This window comes from Symphalangus syndactylus, chromosome 6 (assembly GCF_028878055.3).
Source record: "Symphalangus syndactylus isolate Jambi chromosome 6, NHGRI_mSymSyn1-v2.1_pri, whole genome shotgun sequence".
Lineage (NCBI taxonomy): Eukaryota > Metazoa > Chordata > Mammalia > Primates > Hylobatidae > Symphalangus > Symphalangus syndactylus.
In genome coordinates this window covers 32,930,044-32,938,490 of record NC_072428.2, presented here as the reverse complement: position 1 = coordinate 32,938,490, position 8,447 = coordinate 32,930,044, and the positions used below count along the sequence as shown (strand labels likewise).

The 8,447-nt window shown below is 47.3% G+C and overlaps 1 pseudogene; it reads left to right on the top strand.

Annotated features, from left to right (window-relative positions):
* Positions 1–258: 258 nt before the first annotated feature.
* On the top strand, positions 259–3,418 carry LOC129485252 (protein Wiz-like; annotated as a pseudogene).
* The last annotated feature ends 5,029 nt before the right edge of the window (positions 3,419–8,447 follow it).

Genomic DNA, 8,447 nt, shown 5'->3' with positions numbered 1-8,447 from the left:
AAAAAAAATTAAAAATTACAAAGAAGAAAACGAGATTGTGTTAATGCCTCTGTTCTAGTGTAAACAATTAGCAGCGAGTTTGACATTTAAAAAAAAAATCTTCGAATTAGCTAAGAACACCTAACTCCCCTCCATTATTTATTTTTCTCCTACCTTAATAATTGGCTGGCCTCATATTACCTATTTCTACAAAAACAAAAATGAAACAAACAAAAAACACTCTCAAGGATGCTCAAAGAAAAGGAGGAGGGAGCCAAGATGGCCGCCTCCACCGCCCAGTGCCCAGTGACAAAAGCGGAGAGCAAGGCGGTGGCGGGGCCGCGCGCGGGGGGCGTCCGGGAGCGCCCGCCTGGTCGCCCCAGCCCAGGCTCCGGAGCCCGGGCCCCGCGGCACCCCCTGCGCCACCGCCGCCACCAACACCGCCACCGCCACTGCCACCGCCGCCGCTGCACGGACCCAGGGACTGGCCCAAGGCCGGGCGGGAGCCGGTCCCCGGCCTGAGTCAGCGTCGGGCCTGGGTTCTGAGGAAAACGCAATGGTGGCCATGGACCTGGGCTCTCCCTCGCTCCCTAAGAAAAGCCTGCCTATCCCTGGGGCCCTGAAGCAGGTGGCCAGTTGGCAGAGCAGCAAAGTGGCTCCAAAGGTTCCTCATGGCAGCAAACAGGAGCTGCAGGACCTCAGATCCCAGAGCCTGACCACCTGCGAGGTCTGTGGCACCTGGTTTGAGACCCGAAAGGGCCGGTCCAGCCACACACGCTCCCACCTGCGGCAGCTGGCAGTGGCAGAGTCAGAGAGGAGCGGCGCACCCATCAACCTCCTCTAGGAGCTTGTGAAGCAGAAGGGCCTGCCCGACGCCCACCTTGGGCTGCCCCCGGGCCTGGCTAAGAAGTCCAGCTCGCTGAAGGAGGTGATCACCCGGGACCCCTGCCCGGCTTGTTTACCCTGGCCAAGTCCTTGGATGCCCCCGCTGTCAACAAAACTATCAAGTTGCCGCTCGGCTTCTGGACTAAGGGCCTGGGCCCCCCACCCCAGCTCTCTGCTCCTCAAAAAGACACCACTGGCCCTGGCGGGCTCCCCTACTCCTAAGAATCCTGAGGACAAGAGCCCAGAGCTCTCCCTGAGTCCCCGGCCGGCCTCCCAAAAGGCACAGTGGCCTCAGTCTGAGGCCCTTGAACCTCACCTCAGGCCCAGAGCCAGCACGAGACATCCGTTGCTGTGAGTTCTGTGGTGAGTTCTTCTAGAACCGCAAGGGCCACTCGAGCCACACGTGCTCCCCCCTACGGCAAATGGACGTGACCGCGGAGTATGTATGTCAATGGCTCGCCCATCGACAGACGTGGGAGATCCTGAAGAGACGGACCCAGTCTCGCCCTGGCAGACCTCCCAACCCGCCAAGGCCAAGTCCAAAAGCCCTGGCCAAGATGATGGGCAGCACAGGTCCTGGTAGCTCACTGGAAACCCGCAGCCCCTAGGACCTTCACATCTCATCTTTGGACAAGAAGTTGCCACTGCCACCAGGCAGCCCCCTGGGCCACTCACCAACTGCCTCTCCTCCTCCCATGGCCCAGAAGATATTCCCAGGTCTAGCTGCACCCTCCCTGCCCAAGAAGCTGAAGCCTAAACAAATACGGGTGGAGATCAAGCGGGAGATGCTGCCCTGCATAGGGAGCTGCACCCATCTGAGGGTCGCTGGGAGATGCCACGGGAAGACATGATACCCCTGAACCTGTCTTCCCGGGCAGAGCCAGTGCGCGACATCCGCTGTGAGTTCTGCAGTGGGTTCTTTGAGAACCGCAAGGGCCTGTCTAGTCACGCCCGCTCCCACCTGCTGCAGATGGGTGTGACCAAGTGGTCCGTCCATGGTTCGCCCATTGACACTGCGAGAGATCCTCAAGAAGTCCAAGCCGTGCCTCATCAAGAAGGAGCCACCGGCTGGAGACCTGGCCCCTGCCTTAGCCGAGGATGCGCCTCCCACTGTGGCCCCTGGGCCCGTGCAGTCCCCACTGCCGCTATCTTCTGGCCGGCCAGGCAAACCAGGCGCAGGGCCGGCCCAGGTTTCCTCGAGAGCTCAGCCTGAAGCCCATCACTGGGGCCAAGCCCTCACTCACTGGCTACCTGGGCTCAGTGGCAGCCAAGCGGCCTCTGCAGGAGGACCGCCTCCTCCCAGCAGAGGTCAAGGCCAAGACCTACATCCAGCCTGAACCACCCTTCAAGGCAAAGACCCTTCACGAGAAGACCTCCCACTCCTCCATCGAGGCCTGCTGCTAGCTGTGTGGCCTTTACTTTGAAAACCACAAGGCTCTGGCCAGCCACGCACGGTGACACCTGTGGCAGTTCGACGTGACCGAGTGGTGCGTCAATGGTTCGCCCATCGAGACACTGAGTGAGTGGATCAAGCACCAGCCCCAGAAGGTGGGCGCCTACCGCAGCTACATCCAAGGCGGCTGCCCCTTCACCAAGAAGTTCCGCAGTGCCAGCCATGGCCGTGACAGTGACAAGCGGCCGTTCCTGGGGCTGGAACCCGGGAGCCTGGCCGTGGTAGGCCGGAGTGCTGGGGGCAGGGAGCCAGGGTCTGAGGCTGGCCGGGCAGCCGACAGTGGTGAGCGGCCTCTGGCAGCCAGCCCGCCGGGCACCGTGAAGCCTGAGGAGCACCAGCCGCAGAACATCAACAAATTCGAACGCCGACAAGCTCGCCCTCCAGATGCCTCCACAGCCCGGGGAGGTGAGGAGACCAGTGACCTACCGCAGAAGCTGGAGGAGGTGAGGCAACCCTCACCCCGAGTCCGACCAGTCCTCTCCGTGGTGACCTTGACATCACTTGTCAAGTTCGTGGGCAACATCTACACGTGTCCTCAAATGTAGGTTCTGCGAGGTGGAATTCCAGGGCCCCCTCTCTACCCAGTAAGAGTAGGTGCGGCACTTAACAGCGGCATGTCCTGGAGATGAACTTCTCCAAAGCGGACCCCCAGCCTAAGGAGTCTCAGGCCCCGCAGGCACACAGTGGCGGCAGAGGCTTCCTAACACAAAAGCATTCCAGATCCCCTCTCGTGCCACCTGTGTCTCCTCTTCTTCCTCTGTGTCCTCGTCCCTCTTCCTCTTTCTTTCCATTTCCATAGGAGTAAGCCAAAACCTCAAACCAGCGCCCCTTGGGGGCTGGGCACACTACAGCCAGGGAGCCGGGAGCCAGCTAGCTGCCCTTCCCCCAGCCCGAAGACTATGGGAACACAGGATGTCTTCCTTCAGCCTATGCCCACCTGGTCCAGCAGGGGCAGCAGCCAGGTCTCTGGTGGCAGCCTATCTGGTCACAGGGGAGGACAGCACTCCCCCATCTAGCAGCCAGGCAGGGCGATGTCTGCCATCCATGGCCATTTGCAAAGACTCCAAAGACCCCTGTTCTGGTTTCCTCTCGCCCCCATGAATATCCTCTCAAACGCGTGTACATGCGAACACACACACACCTCGTGAGACCTGGGATCTGCCCCGGACCTCCAGTTCCAGGGTTGAACGACCACATCATGCCACAGTGCTTGCTCAGGGGAAGCCACGCTCCCTCTGTGGGGCCCACTAGAGCCTGGGAGCCCCCCACCGACCCCACGATGCCACAGAAATCCTTGTTGGCTGCCCCCCAGAGGGGCCTTCCCAACTGGGAAGAGCCTAGAACTGACAGCTGGCTCCTGCCGTGTCGAGACTCCCAAAGAGCCTCAGGGGCTCTGGGGCCCTGGAAGGTGAGAGGGCAGGGTGGGACTCTCCTCCCCTACCCCTGCCCCCTCCCCCTTTTCACTGTTGCTTTCTATGTATAGCTCCCTACACTTTTCACTTTTTTAAAAACGCGTTTTGTGTAGAAAATAAAGAACATGGATCTTTTTATTTTGCAATCCTGGGCCAGCTAGAAGCTGGGAGCTGATTGACCTTTTAGCTTTTTTCAGTGGCGGCATTTTGATTATCGATGTACCTAGAAGTATGTAAATTAGATTAAATTTCTCTTCTGGAAAAGCCCCAGAGGAAAAAAAAAGAAGGAAGAGAGGACTCCCACTTGAAGTAATCAATGTGGTATAGGAAGGAGGAAAAAATGGCCACAGAATCTGGGGAGCCGGGTTCAAGTCAGATGCTGTGACAGGAATGGGAAGCCGAAATGACAACTTGGATGTGGTCAAAATTGTATTAATTCTTTTCCAAAACAGCACTCTTGTAGAATAAGAGTATCTTATTCCCATTTTACAGATAAATAACCTAAGTTGCTCATGCAAGAAAATGAATATTTTATATATGTTTATATATTTGTGCACACACATATACAAATATGGACATACAACTACATCTATATTACATGAATAAATACATATATATACATATGTGTGCATACGTATATATGTTATATTTATAAAATCTTTCCTTGTGACAAAAATGATTTGTTACTTTTAACATCTTTAAGATAGTAAGCAAAAGAAGTGAAATTGATACTTAGTGTTGACAACATAGATGTGTGACTGCATGCCCAACAAAGCAGTGAAGAAATTAACTTTCTACTGACTGCTTAAAATGATGAAACCAACTCATGTGTTAAATACCATTAAATGTTAAACTAAGGCATGGACCAAGCAGAACAATTCCTGAAATGTCCATTAGGCAGTAATTCTGGTGAAGAACTCCATATTATCTAAGGTTTCTATAGTGTATATTTTACACTGTTAGTCTTACCACCCACAAAGGAGATTTTAATATTAGAATTAGGAGTCTGAACTTGAGTTTGAATTTTCTTATTTTTTTTAAATTTTTATTTGTTTTACTTTAAGTTCTGGGATACATGTGCAGAACATGCAGATTTGTTATATAGGTATACATGTGCTGTGGTGGTTTGATGCACCTATCAACCTGTCATCTAGGTTTTAAGCCCCACATGCATTAGTTATTTGTCCTAATGCTCTCCCTCCCTTATCCCCCTATTCCCCGACAGGCCCTGGTTTGTGTTCTTCCCCTCCCTGTGTCCATGAGTTCTCACTGTTCAACTCCCACTTACGAGTGAGAACATGCAGTGTTTGGCTTTCTGTTCCTATGTTAGTTTGCCGAGGGTGATGGCTTCCAGTTTCATCCATATCCCTGGAAAGGACATGATGTCATTCTTTTTATGGCTGCATAGTATTCTATGGTGTATATGTACCACATTTTCTTTATCAAGGCCACCATGGATGGGCATTTGGATTGGTTCCATGTCTTTGCTACTATAAATAGTGCTGGAGTAAACATATGTGTCTTCATAGTAGAATGATTTATATTCCTTTGGGTATATACCCAGTAATGTGATTGCTGGGTCAAATGGTATTTCTTCTTCTAGATCCTTGAGAAATCACCACAGTGTCTTCCACAATGGTTGAACTAATTTACATTCCTATTAACAGTGTAAAAGTGTTCCTATTTCTCTATAGCCTTGCCTGCATCTATTGTTTCTTGACTTTTCAATAATAGCCATTATGACTGGCATGAAATGATATCTCATTATGGCTTTGATTTGCATTTCTCTAATGATCAGTGATATTGAGCTTTTTTTCATATGTTTTTTGCTTGCATAAATGTCTTATTTTGAGAAGCATCTGTTTATATCCTTTGCCCATTTTTTGATGAGGTTGTTTTTTTCTTGTAAATTTGGGTAAGTTTTTTGTAGATTCTGGAAATTAGACCTCTATCAGATGGGTAGATTGCAAAAATTTTCTCCCATTCTGTAGGTTGCCTGTTCACTCTGATGCTAGTTTATTTTGCTGTGTAGAAGCATTTTATTAGATCACAGTTTTTAATTTTCATTTTTGTTGCAGCTGCTTTTGGCATTTTTGTTGTGAAATCTTTGCTTATGCCTATGTCCTGAATTGTATTGCCTAGGTTTTCTTCTATGGTTTTTATGGTTTGGGGTTTTACATTTAAGTCTTTAATCCATCTTTAGTTAATTTTTGTATAAGGTGTAAGATAGGGGTCCAGTTTCAGTTTTCTGCATATGGCTAGCCAGTTTTCTCAGCACCATTTATTAAATAGGGAATCCTTTCCCCATTGCTTGTTTTGTCAGGTTTGTCAAATAGCAGATGGTTGTAGATGTGTGGTTTTATTTCTGAGGTCTCTGTTCTGTTCCATTGGTCTACATGTCTGTTTTGGTACAAGTACCATGCTGTTTTGATTACTATAGCCTTGTAGTATAGTTTGAAGTTGGGTAGCGTGATGACTCCAGCTTTGTTCTTTTTGCTTAGGATTGTCTTGGCTATACGGGCTCTTCTATGGTTCCATATGAAATGTAAAATAATTGTTTCTAATTCTGTGAAGAATGTCAATGGCAGTTTGATGGGAATAGCATTGAATCTGTAAATTACTATGGGCAATATGGCCATCTTCATGATATTGATTTTTCCTATCCATGAAGATGAAATGGTTTTCCATTTGTTTGTCCTCTCTTATTTCGTTGAGCAGTGGTTTGTAGTTCTCCTTGAATAGGTCCTTCACATCCCTTGTTAACTGTATTCCTAGGTATTTTATTCCCTTTGTAGCAATTGTGAATGGGAGTTCATTCATGATTTGGCTCTCTGCTTGCCTATTGCTTGTGTATAGGAATGCTTTTGATTTTTGTACATTGATTTTGTGTCCTGAGACTTTGATGAAGTTGTTTATCAGCTTAAGGAATTTTTGGACTGAGACAATGGGGTTTTCTAAATAAAGAATCATGTCCTCTGCAAACAGAGACAACTTGACTTCCTCTCTTCCTGTTTGAATATGTTTTATTTCTTTCTCTTGCCTGATTGCCCTGGCCAGAACTTCCAATACTATGTTGAATAGGAGTGGTGAGAGAGGGCATCCTTGTCTTGTGCTGCTTTTCAAAAGGAATGCTTCCAGCTTTTTCCCATTCAGTATGATATTGGCTATGGGTTTGTCATAAATAGGTCTTATTATTTTGAGTTATGTTCCATTACTACCTAGCTTATTGAGAGTTTTTAACATGAAGGGATGTTGTACTTTATTCAAGGCCTTTTCTGCATCTATTGAGATAATTATGTGGTTTTTGTCATTGGTTCTGTTTATGTGATGGATTACGTTTATTGATTTGCAATGTTGAACCAACCTTGCATCCCAGGGATGAAGCTGACTTGAGAGTGGAGGATAAGCTTATTTATGTGCTGCTGGATTTGGTTTGCCAGTATTTTATTGAGTATTTTCACATCAGTGTTCATTGGGGATACTGGCCTGAAGGTGTGTGTGTGTGTGTGTGTGTGTGTGTGTGTATTTTGATATCAGGATGATGCGGGCCTCATAAAATGAGTTAGGTTGGAGTCCCTCCTTTTCAATTGTTTGCAACAGTTTCAGAGAGAATGGTACCAATTTCTCTTTGTACCTCTGGTAGAATTTGGCTATGAATCCATCTGGTCCTGGGCTTTGGTTGCTTGGTAAGTATTAATTACTGTCCCAATTTCAGAACTTGTTATTAGTCTATTCAGGGATTCGACTTCTCCCAAGTTTAGTCTTTGGAGGGCGTATGTGTCCAGGAATTTATCCATGTCTTCTAGATTTTCTAGTTTATTTGCATAGAAGTGTTTATAGTATTCTCTGATGGTAGTTTGTATTTCTGTGGGGTCAGTGGTGATATCCCCTTTGTCATTTTTTTATTGTATCTGATTCTTCTGTCTTTTCTTCTTTATTAGTCTGCCAAGAAGTCTATCTATTCTGTTAATCTTTTCAAAAAACCACCTCCTGCGTTCATTGATTTTTTGAAGGGTTTTTCATGTCCCTATGTTCTTCAGTTCTGCTCATATCTTAGTTATTTCTTGTCTTCTGCTAGCTTTTGGATTTGTTTGCTCTTGCTTCTCTAGTTCTTTTAATTGTGATGTTAGGGTGTTGATTTGAGATTGTTCCAACTTTCTGATGTGCACAATTAGTGCTACAAATTTCCCTCTAAACACTGCTTTGGCTGTGTCCCAGAGATTCTGGTATGTTGTGTCTTTGTTCTCATTGGTCTCAAAGAACTTCTTGATTTCTGCCTTAATTTTGTTATTTACCCAGGAGTCATTCAGGAGCAGGTTGTTCAATTTCCATGTAGTTGTATGGTTTTAAGTGGGGTTCTTAATCCTGAATTCTAACTTGATTGCACTGTGGTCTGAGAGACTGTTTTGATTTCTGTTCTTTTGCATTTGCTGAGGAGTGTTTTACTTCCATTTATGTGGTCGCTTTTAGAATAAGTGCTGTGGGGTGTTAAGAAGAATGTATATTCTGTTGATTTGGGGTGGAGAGTTCTGTTGATGTCTATTAGGTCCACTTGATCCAGAGTTGAGTTCAAGTCCTGAATATCCTTATTAATTTTCTGTCTCTTTGATCTGTCTTAATATTGACATTAGACAAATCTATTATTGTGTGGGAGTTAAGTCTCTTTGTAAGTCTCTAAGAACTTGTTTTATGAATCTGGGTGCTCCTGTATTTGGTGC